The sequence below is a fragment of the Camarhynchus parvulus genome, chromosome 4 (genome assembly GCF_901933205.1).
Source record: "Camarhynchus parvulus chromosome 4, STF_HiC, whole genome shotgun sequence".
Taxonomy (NCBI): domain Eukaryota; kingdom Metazoa; phylum Chordata; class Aves; order Passeriformes; family Thraupidae; genus Camarhynchus; species Camarhynchus parvulus.
In genome coordinates, this window is record NC_044574.1 from 53453766 (window position 1) to 53471869 (window position 18104).

The 18104-nt window shown below is 44.4% G+C and overlaps 1 protein-coding gene across 1 annotated transcript in view; it reads left to right on the top strand.

Annotated features, from left to right (window-relative positions):
- The first annotated feature begins 513 nt into the window (after nucleotides 1-513).
- Nucleotides 514-18104, top strand: part of GPRIN3 (GPRIN family member 3) — a 33517-nt gene continuing 15926 nt past the window's right edge. Inside the window, 1 exon segment of the mRNA XM_030948179.1 lies at nucleotides 514-774. The gene's annotated coding sequence lies outside the window, so the exon portion shown is untranslated.

Sequence of the window (18104 nt, forward strand, 5' to 3'; positions counted from 1 at the left end):
CTGCCCGAGCGCCTCCCCCGCGCACACATGCATGGCTGGCACAGGTGCATGCAGCTGGCGGATTTGAGGGGTCAGGTCCTCACTCTGCTGCCGTGAAGCAGCTCACTTTTGGGTTAGGAACCGGAGAGAAGCCGGCTAGCAGAGGTAGCAATACAGAGGGAGCCCGGGGCTCCCGGGGGGCTGCCAGGGACCCTTGCTCAGCCCCATGCGCCCGATGGAGGACAGGAGCCGCCAGCTCCCGCGCTGTAAGAGCCAGGAGAGGCCCGGGGTGGGGCTGGCGTCAGCGGGAAATGTCTCCCTGGCAGCAGGTACGTGTCCGCGCCCTGCGCGTTCGGGCGGGCTCGGGGCGGGCTGCGGGGCCAGCGCTCCGGGGCTGCCGCTGCGCTCGCTGCCCGCCGGCGGGGCCCCGGAGCTGCCCCGCTCCGCTGCGGCCGCGGGGGAGCCCGGCCCGGCGCCGCAGCCCCGCCGCTCCCGCCTCCCGAGCCGGCCGGGAGCCGCGGCCGGAGCCGCAGCTCCGCGGGCGGCGGCGGAGCCTGGGCTGGCCGCGCTGCCCCTGCCTCTCGGCGGCGGCGGCACGGATCGCCTCCGTCCTGCCCCCGCGGCGGGAAGGGCCGCCCAAGCGGAGCCCTCCTCCCTGCCTGCCTGCCGCGCTCCTCCCGCCGCCGCACACCCCGAGGAACGGCTTGTTTTCCTGCCCGGATGATGGATTTCTCCGCAAGGTCATCCCTGCCCGCGGCAGTGGCGTGCCCGCGGCTCCCCGGCGCCGCCGCGGAGGTGAGGGGCGGGGGGAGCGGAGCGGGCTGGCCGAGCACCTACACGGCCCGCACACACCCCAGCCAGGGCGCTCGGCGCCCGAGAGGAGCGGGCGGGGTGCGCGGGCAGGTGCCGGGGCGAGGAGGGCGTGCCTCGCCCGGCCGAGGGTCCGAGCCGTGCCGAGCCGTGCCCGGCTCCGCGGCGGCGAGGGGCCGCGGCCGCCCCGCCGAGCGGGCACCAGCGGGTGGGGAGCGGCCGGGCCGGCCCCGAGGGCGCCTCTCTCATCCTCTGCTCGGTTTAACCGGCGCTTGTAAGCGACTTGGGCTCAGGCGTGGTCCGGGAGTGCGGAAAACTTAAGGAAAGAAATAAAGAAGGTGGCGGGAATATTGACGAGATGCCCCCCACCGCCGGGACGGGCCGGGGGATGCGCGGCGCGGTCGCCACGGCAACGCGCCCGCGGTGCCGCAGCGCGGAGGATGCCCCGGAGGCGGCCGCCGCCGCGGGGGTGACCCCAGCCGCCGCCTGCTGCCGCCCGGAGTGCGGATCGGGGCCGAAGCCGGGCGGTGAGGTGTGCTGGGTACCCCCGGGTGGTGGTCGGCGGAGCCCGGCGCTCCCCAGACCGTGGTGGTGTGGCGGCTCTCGGCCGAGAGCAGGAAGGTCCGCGGGGGTTGCGGGCTGGGGTGTCACGGTCAGGGAGCATCGCGCCGTGAGGATTGGCCAGGTGATGTCCCCTGCCTGGCTCAGGGCGTTGGGGCTGGGCACGAATCCCTCACGGCCTTTTCTTTCTCTTGCTGTAGTTGGTGATAAAACTACTGATGATGTCAGCTCCTGGTCTGTGGCTTTGTGTTGTCCACATTCAGCTTGTGTTCTGTACCCCATACAGGCCTTGATTTCATTAATGCTTTATTCCTTCATCCTTTTTTTGTCAAGGAAGACAATTTTTTTGTCAATAATGCTGGTGGTGGGTTTTTTAGTTGTAAGACATTATTATGGTCTTATAGCCTAACCTCTTCCATAATATAAAGCAGAGACTATTCCCCAGTGGTTCTAAGGTCTGGCCCACCAGCCTCTTCAAACAGTCTTGATTAAATGACTTCCAACGATGGGAGTTGACTACATTCCTGGATAATTGGCTCCAATTTTTATAGCTTTGTTAAACGTTTGCATCTCTTTTCCCCTTTGAACTTTTCTGACTTCATCTTCCAGCTACTAGATCTTGTAATGTTTTGCCTGTCAGATTAAATAGCTATCTAGTTTCAGATCATCTCTCTCTGCTCAAGTATTTAAGGGCAGTAATTAAATAGCCACTTAACATTGTCTGTGATGAGATAAATAGACCTGACTCCCTTGGCCTCTCCCTGGAATGCAGATGCTCCCCAGGAGAAATGTCTGGGCTGCTGTTCTCTGAGCCTGCACCACCATCCTTGCCGGCCTCTGGTGCTGCACAGCAGCAGGGCTCCAGGAAGGCCCTCGTTAATGTCACGTGTGGAGATAATAACCTCGTGCTCAGTATTCCCCTGTCTATTCACCCAGTGGTACAAACTTTTCTTTCCCACGACTACACGGTGGGAACTTCTGTTCCACTAGTTAGAGGCAGTGATCTCTGCACTTCTTTGGAAGCTAAGGTTTTCTCAGAAGCTGGTTGTCAGGAGCATTTGAATTAAATATTTCTACATTTATACCTTTGAATCTGCATATATTAGAGATTTTTCCCTCCTCAGTTCACTTCACTTCACTTCTGTGGAGTCTGCTGCTCAGGAGTCACAACAGACCTCTGGTGTCCTCTTGAAGTCAGAAGGGCTTCTTTTCCCAGGATCTCCCCTCCTAAAGGTCTGTCTTCTCCCCCAGCCAACTTCAAATAAGTTTAAGGTCTCTTGGAGTAAAAGATACTAAGAAGTTACCCTGAGTAATGTATGAACTGCAAACTGAGAGTGCCCATTACAGTGAATTGCTTTTGTAACTGCTTTTGTTCAGCTGTGCCTCAAAGTGTTGGTGAGAGAAAGAGAGAATTGCTTTCCTGTCTTAAAGAACTGTAAATCCCACTGCTGGCTCTGGTGTCTAGGCTGACATACACAGTGTCATTATTTTGAGAGTCTTTAACCTCAACGTTGTGAGTTTTACTTGCTCTGAAGTGTGCTTAAGCCTGGACTTACAGCTCTCTAGAAAGCACAATATCTGAGAGTATGGGCCAGAAGTTAGGTGGCTTTGACAGAATATTGTCATTTTTTCCAGTAGCACATAGGTAGCATCTTGAATCTCACCAAAATGATGAGATTGAGTAGTCTGAAGGCACCTTCTGTGGGAGATGGTACAAAACAAAGTTCTTTGAAATTAACTATTTTTTTTGTTTGGGTTGAGGTTGTTTTTATTTTTTGTTTGGGAGTTGTGTGTTTGTAGCCACCTTGACTTGCCCTGTCTATGAGCTTAATACACGGTGAGGGAGGGTGGTGTAAGAGGTCTGGAAATTAAAGGTCTACATGCAAACCATCCCATGGAGTACGTGATGTGATGATGCCTGTGAGTTTGCACAAATAATGATAGCAGGTTTCAGCCTTAAGAATGACCTAGTTGTCTTCAAAGTGTTAAAATTAAGAACAGTACATTCTGACTGTGTAACGACTTAAATGTCAGGACAAAGAGTGCTATTGAAATTTCATCAAGATTTTTTTATTACAAGTCCCAGAAAATGTCTATTCATAAGATTTCATGAAGTATACACAGTGGTGCACTAAATATAAACAGTCTGAAAGATCATCACAGAGCTCAGATATCACATCTGATTGAATAGAGCTCCAGAATTCTGCTGAATTTTCTACAGGCTGGTGTAAGCATCTTAATAATTGTTTCTCAGGTGTTTGTCCAATTCTCTATCTCCCCAATATGAATTCTAAAATGTTACTGCCTGAGAGATATCTTTCACTCACCCATTCAAACTCACCTTCTGTCCCCCAGACTGGGCTAATATCTCTGGGTTTTTTCAACATATGCTTTCCCTTCTCATGGTTGCACCTTTTCTCCAACTCTTTTTGCAATCAGAAGAATATGTGTGTGTTTCCTTGGGGTGGCTGGCCCCAAAAATTACACATTTCTGAATTATGAAGCCCAGCATTAAGAATAGTGGCTGGTAATTAATTCTACAGGCTGTTAATTAATTGTAAACAGACAGAAGATAGTATTTTTGAGGCTTGCTGAAGACTGAGAGCACTAGGCTAGACATATTTCACTAGCAAGATACTATGGCAGTGGTAAAATTTGTCAGATTTGGGTCCTGAAACTGTTACTGACACTGTTATTTTTAATACCATAAACTCCCTCTGTCAGATTCAGGCAAAGCTAAGGGGAACAACATCCTGCCTCCAGTTTGTGAAATCCTCACTGCTGTAGGAGTACAAGCAATCTGCTTGTCGTCTCACAGCTACAGGCAGAACAAAATTTCCTAACTGAGAATTATGCTCCTAGCAGCACATCACTTCTTAATTTATAACTCGCACACTAAAAGCAGAGTTAGGATACAGGCTGAATCTGCTGCCTATGTAGATTTAGGAGCAATCCTGGATTAAGACCTGATGTTACCTAATTTAGGTAAACATCACCTTCTTGAGAGTCAGAACAAAAAAAAAGATGGATAATTTTACTAGGGGAAAACAAGTTCTGGACATATTCTGAATGAAATTAAGTTGCTGTCTAATAGGAAAACTTTTTGAAAGTATATGTAAATACAGTTTACTTTTGCAAATAATAAAAATAGAAAAGGTATACATATATCTTTTATTGTATATATGGACTTTGAACTCAGTAACAGTTCTATTGGAACAAAGTGGTGCCGATTAAAAATTTAATCACACATGATCAGTTACTTATTAACATCGAGTTATTTGTCTCTTGGGAGTCTGTGGCTAGGAGCTTGCATTTGTAGATTGGCAGCAGATCCTAGAGGGTTGAGGTGTCAGGATGCTGCTGAGTAAATAGGGAAGAAAATGCAGTGCCAACACCTGCAACTCCATGCAGGCTGTGCAGGGGGAGAAAGGCAAAGGAAAAGATGGGCACTTGAGTAGGAATGACTGGGAACCAGCATAATAGCATTTTGCACCTATTTTTCCTCTGTCAGCAGTGGAAAGTGCACAAGTGGTGCACTTGATGAGAATAATTAAGTGGAGGGAAGAATGCCAACAATGACAAATATTACCGTGCATTGTGGTAAAAGAGTGCTATAGGTGTGTTCACAGAGGGCAGATTAAATTCTTTCCCCTCATCTCCCCCATGCCTCTAAATCTGTGATCCTGTGAAACAAAGCTTGGTGGCAGGTATGGAAGCTATTACCACAGCCAGTATCAGCCAGACATCCAGGAAGATACAGTATTTATGAAATTATCCAGGAAAATGTGTTTGTGTCTATGATATCTGCGAGTGTAGTTGTTAGCAACCTGTGTTACTCCTACTAATTGTTTTACTGCAGTTATTATACATTAGTAGAACGTGGTAGTAACAGCTGAGCTTGCTTATGCCCTCCCTCTGACAGTAGTTCTTTTAGAAGAGCAAGGAGTTAATCAAGGGGGACACAGGCATCCCAGTGCTCTATTACATTGTTGGTATCTGTGCTGTCAGCATCCCTATATGCTGCTGGTGTCTGTGTCTGACATAGTGGAGACCAGCTCTGAGCTGATGCTGAAAGCTTGTATTGCTTGGCAGGTGGTTACAATTCATTTTCCAATCTAATTTATATCACTGTTGTCTAGCTTTGGAGAAGAAATATTATGCTGAGGGAGTGGAGGAGAAGATTTTTAGAAGGGGATCACAAGAAGTATGTGTTCTGAGATATTTATCATCTCCCTCTCAGGCAACCCTCATAGTCAAATTCAACTATGATAAAACAGATAGGAAGCACTTTGCTAGACAGGAATCTTCACTGTGGTCTGGTGACCTCCTGATCCAGGAAGCAGCAGCATTGCTAAGTTGAAAAGCATTCATATCATTTGTGGATTGATTGTGGTTACATGGTAATAGCACACCCCCTCCCATTTGTGTGCCTGTACATTAATGCACACACAAGCCAGGGAAGAGCAGTGTTCCCTGAAGCTTTGGCAGTCTGGATGATTCTGGCAAGAGTTATGTTAGTGCTCCAGTTAGCTACAGCTATGGACTAAAGCATAGGGCAGGACTGAAGTGACTACTGCAGGAAAGGTTGTCTAGAGAGCCTTGCAACAGGAGTACTCTTACTTTCTGAAGAAAACATACACCAAATATAAGCAGAACATAGTAACCAAACATTCAGCTTTGGAAAGACAGCTCTAACTTATTTTCCCTTTTTCTGTTTTGTTTTTGGTTTGTTGGGTTTTCATTTTTCCTGCTAAATGGACAAGGTGTTTCTAAAAATATTGAGAAGTAATCAATGTTTGCTTGAATTCCCACAGTGACACCTCTATCCTGAGATTCTCCTCTAATTCAGTGATGATAATTAATACTGTCAGCTCTTCAAAGTCATCATGCAATTATAACCAGTTGGCATTTTTATCTGGATGAATAGGATGGCTTTCTATATGCACACGTGCCTTCCTACTTCTTTTGGAGAACATTGAACAAATATTGGCTACTGCAGTTGGAATCCCAGACTGCATTCTAATGGTGAAGATCTTTTTCCCAGTGATGCTAATGTGCAAACAAACAAAGTTCAGTTTTTAAAAGGGAAATAAAACAAGAAAAAAAGGCAAAATGAAACAACAAGATGTGCAATTATTTTTAATATTCTTCATGCAAAAACCCAACAGATTGAAACAGAGGCCATGAATACTATGCTAAATTATGACTAATCTGAAAAGGATACTATAAAAAGCAATGGCTTATCTCAAATGATGACAGTGAAGTCAGTGAAGAATTAATTCAGAAATTTTCTGGTGACTCCAGGACCCATCTTTACATGCATGAAATAATCACTAGAAAGCCGAGAAAAATCAGTCAAGATGTTATCATGGAAACAGTGGGAATTTCCAGTATGGGATAACAAAGGATCCGATGTTTACCTTAAATTTGCATAAACAGGAGTCAATTCATTAACATTTATGTGGGAAAAAAACCCATGTGGTTAGGCATAATTTTCAGATGGATGGATTTTTCCTTTCCTGGGTGGAACAGAGAAGGAAAAGAACAGTAGGCTGCTTACTAATCTGATTTTACTTGGTTTTGGGAAGAGATGAGTGTTCCTCTTGGTAGCAAGTAGAGTTGGCACGTGGTTTCTCTGGTCAGGGAAATGTGATGTTTGCCAGTTTTGGGGTGAGCAGAGTCCCTTAACCTAGAGCCAGCCTGACTGAAAGTTATTTTCTACTCGTGGGTCATCATTTTGTCTTAGTAAAGAAACTGTGAAATGTTTTGAAGTGCAGGGACTAGTGCTTTACCTTCAATGTATTGCCAGTGAGATCTTACTCCAGAAAATAGTGTGTCTGCTGAGTGCCCAGATAACAGTCCCTTCCCTTCCATAGGCCCTAGGACTCTGTGGAGTTTTGCCAAAAACAGGGTCAAATAACAGATTACGTCTGTGAAGTTGGTATAACAAAGCAGGTAAGAAATTTTCCAGCAAAGAAGGTGATGTGGACAGGGCACTGTTGCATTTTAGCCAGTCCCTGTTTTTCTTAGACTGCTGGAGCTGAAGTTCACAGCAGCTTCTGAGATGCCCTTTGGGCACTGAGGAATGAGTCAGATATCACCAGGTCCCACCTTCAGAAAGTGGAGAGGTGTAAAAGTCACCTAAATCTTCCCAGCTCAGCTCTCCTAGAAGCAGTCTGGCTGTTGAGGTCTTAGCCAGCCCTTTGGCTAGGAAATGCTGAAGGAAAATAGCAGTTCAGTATTTAACAAACGAAGGGGTCACTTTCCTTACAGTCACTCTCCTTCCTCTGAAGTATCAGTTTCATTAAAAACTTCACACAATTGAAAGATTAAGGTTGAGATGACTCATTAAGAAAATTATGGAATATAATAAGCATGCTGGGGAATGTAGTAGGGGTAGAAGTAATAGTCATAAAATACTTGTCAGAAAGATGATAGTCTTGAGAAGAACTGTGTGGAAACAAGGTGACAGAATTATTCCACTCCGAAAGGCTGGCATTTCAGAACTTTTTATAATACTGCTGCACACCACAGCCTCTCCATGTTAAATAAAATAAAAATGTTAATCTTGCCCTTGAGGTTAATAGTTAGGGAGTATCTGTTAAAAGCTGTTAAAAGAGCCTATGGAGGTTTGCATGAGTTTGAGCACCCAGATTCCTGCTGAAGCTAAGCAGTAGCCTTACAAGATCTGCTGTTTCAGTACTCCATAAAATAGCATCAGTTTCCAGCTGTCCATAGGGACAAGTATCCTATCTACAAAGTCAGCTGTGGTAACATTTGACAATTCTTAGTTGCAGCACCAAAGGCATTTTCACAGAAAGGGTAAGAGGTGTTTCAAGGAGTCACCTCAAGTGCATGAATAGCTTACATTATGGCAGAATGAAGTGACCAGGCTTTCAGGTCCCTGTCTGCTGCCCCATTCTTCAAATAAACTTCGTTCATGCCATAGGTGAGAGCATTGGTAACTGCAAATGTGTTTTCACCTACCTCAGCCAAGAGCTGCTTAGACTTGGAAGCTGCATGTGATGGCTTCAGGTTGGGGCTGTGCAGAATCTGTGCCTCAGAACACAGGGCTCATCAGCTGAATTCAGCCCATGGTTTTGGCCATGTGCTAGTGGTGCTAAAAATGCATGAGGATGCACTGTGAACTATGACTGAGGAATGATAGTGGTTCATTCATTTCCTGAGAAGTCAAGCAAGCTGCATCAGGAGCTGCAGAGAAGTTTTAACTAATGGGTACTACAAAAGGATTAGCTTCATTAATTTGGCTGCTTTTGGCACTCAGGAATTAATCCAGCCTTTATTGATTGTTTTGAGTCTCAATTAGCTTGGTGCCTAGGAAGGCGAAGGGACAAGCAGTTTCCTCCTGCATATAGCAGGCACAGAAAGTCAGAGATGGTATTTTCTTTGGTGAGAAAAGGGAATTTTACCTCCTGTCTGGTTTGGGGTATGCATCAACTTTAAAGGAACGATTCAAAGCTCAAGTCATGGGGCCACAGTGCAATAAAAGCAGATAATATCCTATCATAAAGCCTGGGAGCTTTCCCTCAGAAATACTCTTCTATTAAATGGTCTATTTGAGAATTGCTTCCAGCTGGACCGTTCTTGGCCATTATCACATAAACATGTGAGTTGATATTGGGAAATAAGAGAACAGTATTTATCCCATTCAAAAGATGCTCTTAGTATATAGGGCCTCAAGGGAATACTGCTTGGAAAACAAATTTTCATAATAAAATGACCTATTTTAGAGTTACAGTTTTCCATGCTGGAGGGGACACAAAGGTAGCAGGATGCTTGCCAAAGAGATGGACAATAAGCACACTCACACTTACTCCCTAAAAAGAAGATGAGTGGACTGAATCTGTTCATGAGATAGTACCCTGGGGTTTCAGGGTGGTTTTTTGTTGTTTGTTTGGGATTGGGTTTTGGTTTGATTTTTTCTTAATTTTTTTCCCACTAGATTCTTGCATGGCAGACTATTTGTATGTGTTTGTTGTATCCAGATTGGCATGCCTGCAGGAATATGAGCAGACCTTTCTAGCAGCAGGCAGCTCAAACATGTAGATGACAGGGAGAGAACCCACACAATGTCTGAGCCGTTCCTTAAAAAGCCTTAGGAGAGGAAAATTAAGTAAAAGGACAGCAAAGCTAATAATAGATTCCTTAAGTGTGTACCAGGAAAGCAAGCTTCAATTACATTATGCCTGTAATATTCTGATCCCAAGAATGGAGCTCTGTAAGAAGTGTTATTTGCTGTTACTCATCAGTTCCGTCTGTGTGGATGCTCCAGGACGATTCATGTGGTGGTGGTTCCTCAGGAGCAGAGCCTGCCTTCTAGTGACTAATGAATGCCACCTACTCAGCCTCAGTTTGTCTCATTTTGTCTCATTTGTCTGTTGAACTCCTCCTTCTTGACTTCAGCAATCAAAATTAGTCTTTAATGACCACATGAGTTCAACTAGTTGGCAATCAGAGCCACACCTGTTATTGTAAAAATCATATCAAAGTCAGTAGCTAACATGCTGCTCAGAGTAGGAAACTTAATTAGATGGGTGAAATTTGACCTTGCAGTTAAAGGCTGTAATTCCTTTGTTGTTTACAGGAGGTAAATCTGGCCTTTTACCAGAGGTGCCTAACCAGAGATACTAAATTAATATGAAATTGTTCCAAATACCATAGTTGCCGTTCTGACAGGAAGCCAAACCACATCATCCTTTCAGTCATCCTGTCTTAGATGGCTGATTGATAATGAATGTAGGGCAGATGAGGTAGAGATGAATGAAAAGTGTGTTTTCTAGTAGACCATATGGTGACTCTTCTGCACTGTAGAGCTAAAGATGCAGTTAAATGTGTTTTGGGGTAAACCTGCTGGTTTGCATTTGGAGAGCATTTTGAAGAAGAAATGTACATGAAAATATACATTGCCCTTTGAATTAATGTGGGATCAACATTTGTGTGTTGCATGGGGAATTTCATTCATGGGCTTCTGAGCTGACCTCCAGGACCAGAATTTAGCTGGGATAAATATCTTGAGGCCACCTAGTTTTGATCTTAAATTCTTTACTGTTGAAACTTCTAAGTGTTAATTGGTTATATATGCTTAATGACTAGTTCTGTTTTGAGAGAGGATTTTCTGTTTGTTACTGAAAAGAGGGCAGTCTTTGGGAAAATGAGCTTTCCCAACCCTTATGCACAGACACAATTGTTTTTTAGTTACATCTGTTTAGGGATTTTTGTTTGTCTGAAGGTTTTTCGTGTGGATTTTTTGGGCTTTGGTTTCTTTTTTCTATGTCCATATATACATAAAAATACTTTCTGTATGATCAGAGAGCAGCCTTTTGAATTGTGTTTGACGTTGGTCAACCATTCAAAGAGATCTAATACTTTACCAAGAAAACCCCAGAAAATGAGAAAAAGTGCTCATCAGAGGCCTAGAAAGACAAAGCAATGTTTACATTATTCAACTTGAACATGCAACATGAGGCAGCAAGAGATAGGAACATGGTCAACATCACAAATACTTAAAACTGTCTTTCAAAAATGATGCCATACCATGGTACAAAAGACAATTTTAAAATAACCATTCATGAACAGTTTCCTGGCCTTGGGCGATATGAAGCTGTGAAATGGTCTGGCAAGGAGCACACAGTAGGAGACAGATGGGGAATCAGTGCTGGAAGAGCATCCAAGCCTAGGTCCAGGAGGTAGAGGGCCAAAGAATTTCTCTTATCACAGGGACCAACCAACTTCCTTTCCTCTGCACATCCTCCTTTTTTTCCTGAAAGAGTGGGTCTCCCCTTCAGCCCTTATCTCCCCCTGCCTTCTCACTCAGCAGTTGTAGAGGTATGTCAGCCTCACACATGGAATGAAGTCACTGAATTTGTATGGGAGAAGGCTGGTCTTCCCCAAAGGTCAGCATTTACACTCTAGTTTTGTGGGAGAAACTTAGGACTGAGGAATGCTAACCTTGAAATTCAACAGCTGAGCCATTTCATCTAGTTGCTGCCCAGAGAGAAGGCCAGGGGCCTAATGAATTTCTAGGTGTTGCAATTTCTCCCTTAAAATAAAGGCAAAGCTGCCGCACGAGGGGAAAAGAGCACATTTTTGGTCCTTCTGGAAAAGGAAAAGGGTGAGAGTTTTGAAGTGGTGATGGGGGATATTTCAGCCCATCTGCAGTGCTAATGAGACATCTGTCTCTCTCGAGCCACCTCACATGGCAGTCTGCATTTGCAAAAATATTTTTCTCCTCTTGACTTGGAGTAAAACAAACCTAACAGTTTTCCTGTGGCTGCCCACACCCGTGGCTCAGGATTGTTAATAAATAGATGAGGGACCAGAGTGAAGAGAGCTGATATAATGAAAACGAAGGTACAGTAATTACCTAGACTATGCTGACCAGCAGCTGAGCAGGGATGGAGGACAAGGTTTCTTCCCACCTTAGTGACAGCCACGTTGATAAATTGCACTGAGTTTCCAGCTCTGTAGCCTGGCATTACCTGATCCTCTGACACAGTCTGCCTCTGTCCACATACTAATTCCATTTGTTCTTGGTCTGCTCTGAGTTCTCTTGCTCTAGCACACAGGCTGTTAGGAGAGGTTTATAGGAGAGGTATGTTACAGACATGTTTTATGAAAAATCCTTTCTTTAGGATTTTTTCTCTTGAGAAGCTGAGAGGCTTCAAGAACAAAATGTAAACAATAATTATCTGCTGCTGTGGAATGCAACAGGTGGATCTGTGATTGGTCTCATGTGGTTGTTTCTAATTAATGGCCAATCACAGCCCAGCTGTCCAGACTGTCTCGGTCAGTCACAAACCTTTGTTATCATTCTTATTCTATTCTTAGCTAGCCTTCTGATGAAATCCTTTCTTCTATTCTTTTAGTATAGTTTTAATATAATATATATAATAATAAATCAAGCCTTCTGAAACATGGAGTCAACATTCTCGTCTCTTCCCTCATCCTAAGACCCCTGCGAACACCATCACAGAGGTGTTTCAGAACAAATTGCCAGCCTTGCTCTCTGCAAGAGAAGCAGCTCATCTGTAAGAAGATGAAAAGATTATTGAGTTGCTGGCTCTGTATCTCATTGACTGCTACCCTGTTTACACTGGATGTCCTGTTCTCTCCTGTCATATGTTCATACCCCATCTGATCCCATGCCCTGTCTGAGCTGTCTGAAGAGCAAGAGCAATAAGAGAGCCCTTTCCAGAAGTGCTTACCTCCTTGTATGAACACTTATGCATCTGCAGTGGTTGCAAGTACTTTTCTTGGGTGGAGTATGTGCACGTACTTTTCCTGGCTCTGTAACACCCTTTGCTTATTCAGCTTTAAGGTGGTGGTTTTCTGGGGTTTGGTTTTTTCCTTTGCAAATGCTGGCAGCAGCGTATTCTGTACACTTGTTTTGTTTTCTGTCTTTTGTTTAGCAGAGGTCTCTTTCCCTCTTTGTAGATTCAGGACTTGAATCTAGGAAGGGAAGGAACTCATTTGAATATTTTTTTTCTGTAATGCTGCAGAGGTGGATCACTGAAGCCCAAATTGCTGGGCTCATGATTGCATAGCTTTTAGTAGTAGATGATGAGATGTAGAAGAAAGGTGCTCTGTACTTAAATCACTGGCATTAGACACTGGCTGTTGCACAGCCTTCTTTGTGATCTTCATCTGTGTTGGATTGTATTGAAGAGGCAGAAAAAGTAGAGGTTCCTACCTTTGCTCTGTATCTTTTCTGCTGGAGTGATGAATGCTTAGTATCTCTATGCTCACATGTAGCATCCAGCAAAATGGCAGAGTATGTTAGAACCTTCTGGCATTTCTTGAATAAGAATGGGACTAAAAAATTGTATTTTCAAAAATATCGAGCAACCTTTGAATCCTAGTGGCTTTACAGGTATTTCTGATTATTCAGCACTTTTGAGCATCTTTGATTTCAATCTTTAATCACCCAGATTAGGCTAGATGACTATCTTTGTTAGCATATATCAGATTTCATGCGTATGTCTGTCTTCAGTCATGTAAGTGTGTGTAGTTTGTGGTAATTCAAATTGTATCCATAAACAGGATGTCAATAAAAATAAATTGTGGTCGGAAGGCTGCTGTGCATTCACAGCTGTCAGATGACTGGTTGAAGTATCTAGTACTTATCTTCAAGAAGGTCCTATGTGGAAATAAACCATCTTGTCTGGATTTTCATACTGGCTCTAAGGTTGCCATGTGTTTTCTCGCTCTTTCAAGTGTGCCCCTGTGCATGGGGCATTGATGTTCAATGTGAGTCCAGTAATTAAACCCTAAGCTGTGAAAGATCCTTTTTCACACCCTGCCAGCTTCCTCTCCAGCTGACTTAGAAACAAGGACAAAGCTATCCCACAGCCCTGCTCTCTCACAGCTGTACTCTAGCAAGATACAGCTTGACCTTAGATCACTTCTAAGATCTGCAGGTTAAATATGCTGGCAGCTTGAGCAAGGGCAGCTAAAACTGCTCCTAAGAGGAGTAAAAAGCAGTGCAGCCTGAAGGGAGGTGCTGGGCATTAGGTGATAAACTCAGACATTCCTTGGGGGTGCCGCATCATTTTTTCTCTTTTTTTTTTTTTTTTTTTTTTTTTAATGCCTGGGGCATGATTTGCTTGCAGTGTGTAGTGTGAGAAGCTGGAAGGTGAGCTGGAGTGAAAGCTGCCAGGTGAGTGCCAGTCACGCTGCCCATGGGGATGTCTGCTTTGGGCTTGGCCAGGTGGTTGAGGCAGCCAGCTCCAGTAAACCTGAAACTCAGTTGAACTCAGATGTGAGATAACTCCTTTGGGATGTCATTTTAATTAATGCTAATTATTCTCATTAACCAATTTGGCAATCATCCTGAGGGACAGTGATTCAAGGCAAAGTCAATGTTTTTTACCAGTGCCTTCATCACTGCGTGCATTGCTTCAGTCACCTGATAAATGTAAATGTGAATCCCTCTGTCCTAAATGCAGAAGAAATAAGGAGAAGAGGTGTGCCCAGCAACAGGCTCAGTGTAAACCTTGAACTCTGACTTGGAAGATGCCAGCCTTTGGCAGGAGTGGGGATGTCACTTTAGGCTGGTGTAAGCCTTGCAGAGTTCCAGGGTGTGGAATGGACCATAAGCGTGGTATGGATATGGCTGTGCCATACTGCAGTGGGCAAAGCTTTGCCTTACAACACCTTCTGTGTCTCTGTTTCTAGCCTGTTTTATTGAACTAGTCTCCAGATTTTGCACTGCTACCACTTAAATATTGTCTGTCTTGAGGAAGTGGTCCTGGGCTTAGTTTGGTTCCAACACAGATGGGACTTCCCAGGTCAGACACTAAATAAGGATTTGTTTTAAAAGCACTGAGATTTTTTAAGAATTCAGAAGCAGAGAATGTAATTATTCTTAAGCCTGTGAAAATTATATTTAAATCACAGTATAAATTGTGTCAGACAGTTGGATACCTTAGGCCCCCTTCTTGGGGCTAGAAGGATAAAAATACATGTTTTGTGTAAGCCATTGTTAGGAAACAATTCTAACAGAAGTGAGGATGGTTCCTGCAATTGTTAGTATAAGAGATTTTTACACTCCTGGGCTCCCTGCAAAGGCAACTTTAAAAAGTTATTGCCATCAAACACCTGTGGGATAGACTGCAAATAATGGGTTGTTCCTAAAATAAGCCATCATACAGCACAGCTGTTGGTGTTTTTCTTTGCTGTAGGAAGATGGAGGTGTTGAAAGAATGACTTGGTGGCTGAGTTGGCTGCTTCACCTGGAGGAAACATTGCACTCTCTTTGTTCAAGCACATCTAAGTGCAGGATGGAGAAGACTTAAGAGCCTCTCTTTGTCCCAAAGAACTCTCTGGCTACATAGTGAATTTCAGGACACAAAGTTAGTGATGCAAGGTTTGGGAGTTGATTTTCAGCAATGCTGAGTTGGTATCAGTGCCAGAATTGCCTTTTGCTCAAGCCCAGAGCCAGAGCAGTCAGTTTCTCTCAATTTCACCTGATCAGCTCTGCCATAGTGGCAGTCGCTGTCGTCTGGGAGGTTACTCACATGCATCTTTCCACACCTTCTGTCAGCTCTGGATGGAGACCAAAGAAAACCTGCAGTGGTTTATGGTTGTAATATTTTACCACCATTTTCCCATCTGGCATTGGCCTTCATTAGTCAGGTGACTGGAAGTCATCACCCACCTACAGTGCTTTGTGTGCCGTTAGGCTGTTCCGTCATTTCTGGATATAAAGAACAGTGGTCTCACTGGTTATCTGCAGTACATGACAAGTGTTGGTTCCCCCACATCCCACATGCAGTGCTTCATCAGTTATACAAATAATGAATGAGGCACTGGTGTTGTCCAGTTCCATTAGGGTCAGGGTTCAACACAATAAAGCATGTAGCCTCAAGTGAAGAAAAAGAAGAGGCTGAAGCTGAGATGGCAGCTTTTCATGTAATGGTCTCAGTAAAGTCACATCATAAGCTTGAGTGACTGAGGTGAGCAGCTTAGAGTGCTTAGCTGGACACACAGGTTTGAGTCATTGCCCTCAGAAGAGCATTTACCAGCATTGTAAAGACACCACAGAATTGCTCAGATTTTATCCCTGAACACCGAAGGCCTCACCTGCAGCCATTTGGTTTCCTGCAGAGCCTCAATACATCAGACAAAAAGTGGCCCAGCACATGGCACTTCCTCTCGTGGGTTTCTTGAGAAGGTGTTTAGCAGGAGGCAGTTTGCTAAGGAGATTATTTTGTTCTTTTTGCTGCTCTTACTGTCAATGACAGCCAGCAGCAGAGCAAAGTGACAATGTGAAAAAAACAGGAAGCAACTGCTGAGGTGGCAGCAGGAAGAAGGCAAGATATTTTTAACTGTTGGGTTTTTTTACCAAAAAAAAAAAAAAACCTACGGTGATAGCTGTTTCAGCTGCCAGCCTCTCTGTTCACATGAGTTGTGTTTTGTGATAGCCAGGAGGTAAGAGCAGACATGGTGAGATCATCATCATGCCTTTCTTAGGTTAATCACACAGTACAGCACATTTCTGTTACAGTAATGACTGGGTAGGCACTGCATCCTTCTCTAATTACATGCCTTTTGGAGTAGTTCTTTTCTGTTAGGATAATGCCTGTAAATAACAATGGAGACGACCCTTGCCAGGTGCCTGTTATGTAAAGATCTATTCCCCTCTCTAATACTGAACCCAGCATCTTCATTAAAATAATGTGATCTATGAGGAGAACTTAATTTTTTCATACTGTGCATGAGAGTTAAACATTGTAATTTTTGGGTTTTTACCTTATGCAAAAGACATTGATCCTGCTGTCAGCTCTTCCAAGGCAGAATTTCTTTACTTGCAAAGTTGGTTTTAAAATAAGAAGTGCTGCTACAATACATTTCTCTGGGCTCTGATAATATAGTTATTCAGAAGCAAATCAGACCTGATTATCTAGGATGGTAACTGCTCCTGTGGATGCTTCAGCCATAAGATGAATGTATGCAGTGCACTGAGGGGAATGCTCTTAAGGAGGTCATAATGAAATTAATGAAACTTCCTTTTCAGAGCCTGAAAGCATGTTAGAAGTACATAACAGCCTTTGTCCCTAGAAGCCACCCTTTCCAAGACACACCTACTCAGCAGCGGTTATGTTTTCCTGACCACAGAAATGGGATTTTTGTGTTAGTCTAGCTTCCAGTGGATCGACATCCATGTAAACCACATCATCCTGGTTGTTGCAAGTTGTCTGGGCAGCAAAGAAGAATTGCAAGAATTGCATGGGCAACAAGCCAGCATTATGCTTTCATCCCTAAAGATGATCAGTTTGCTTTATGAAGTCGTGTTGGCATTGCTGGGCAGGAAAAATGTATTTGTTGTTGGTCACTGCTAAATTGCTCTCACAAAAAGCTCACGAAGGGCTTTTGGGTGTCTGCTGTTAGCATGATGCAGTCGGCTGCATAATATGCATTAATGAGGGGTTAGATTTCACCATGCTTTTATCAGAAAGATAGCAGGATAGGTAAGGAGTGAAATTCCCATTGGTTTTTAGAAATTCTATTGCTTTCAACACCAAATACAAAAGTGGTGTTTGAGAGGTCCCTATGACCCTCCTGTTCACATTCCTCAAAAAACACACCTTGTTTTTGTGCAATAATAAGCTGAAGAGAAACAAGCAGTGGCAGTGAGCTATGTGAAGTGGAGTCACCTGCCTGATGTGGACAGCAGGTTGCTGGTTTCCTCTCATGTGCATGTGTCAGGAGTGTGTATGCAGACTTCCTCCTGAAACACGGCTTACCCTTCAAGTCAGGCTGCATTTCCTTAAAAATTACTTCAAGGGTCAGCCACTGGAATAAGAAAACACTTCTGATAAATAATGAGGCTAAACATAATAACGTGCAATTAAACAAAAAAAAAGGTATATCCTTGTGGGTTTTACCCTGATGTTGTCTCCCCTCCAGGGTGGCCCAGGATAGGAGGAATATAGCTGTAGCTTATGCAACTGTTGCAGCTGGCTGCCAGTCGGTGTAGTTGTTGTTTGACTGAGCTGTTTTCATAAAGCCATTTATCCTTCCCTTTCACCTTGGAGGAGAAAGACTGATGGGCTCTTTGCGCAGCTCTGCAGCAAGCCCAGGGGCTTCTGCGTGCTTACATGGCTCACTGAAGAAAGCCTTTTTATTGTGTGCTGTAGCCCTGGGAGGAGGTGAGCAGGGAGAGAGCCTCTCTTTGCAGCCCCTGCTGCTGCCCAAGGGCCCTGTCTGCAGCAGGGAGCATGCTTGGGAGGGTG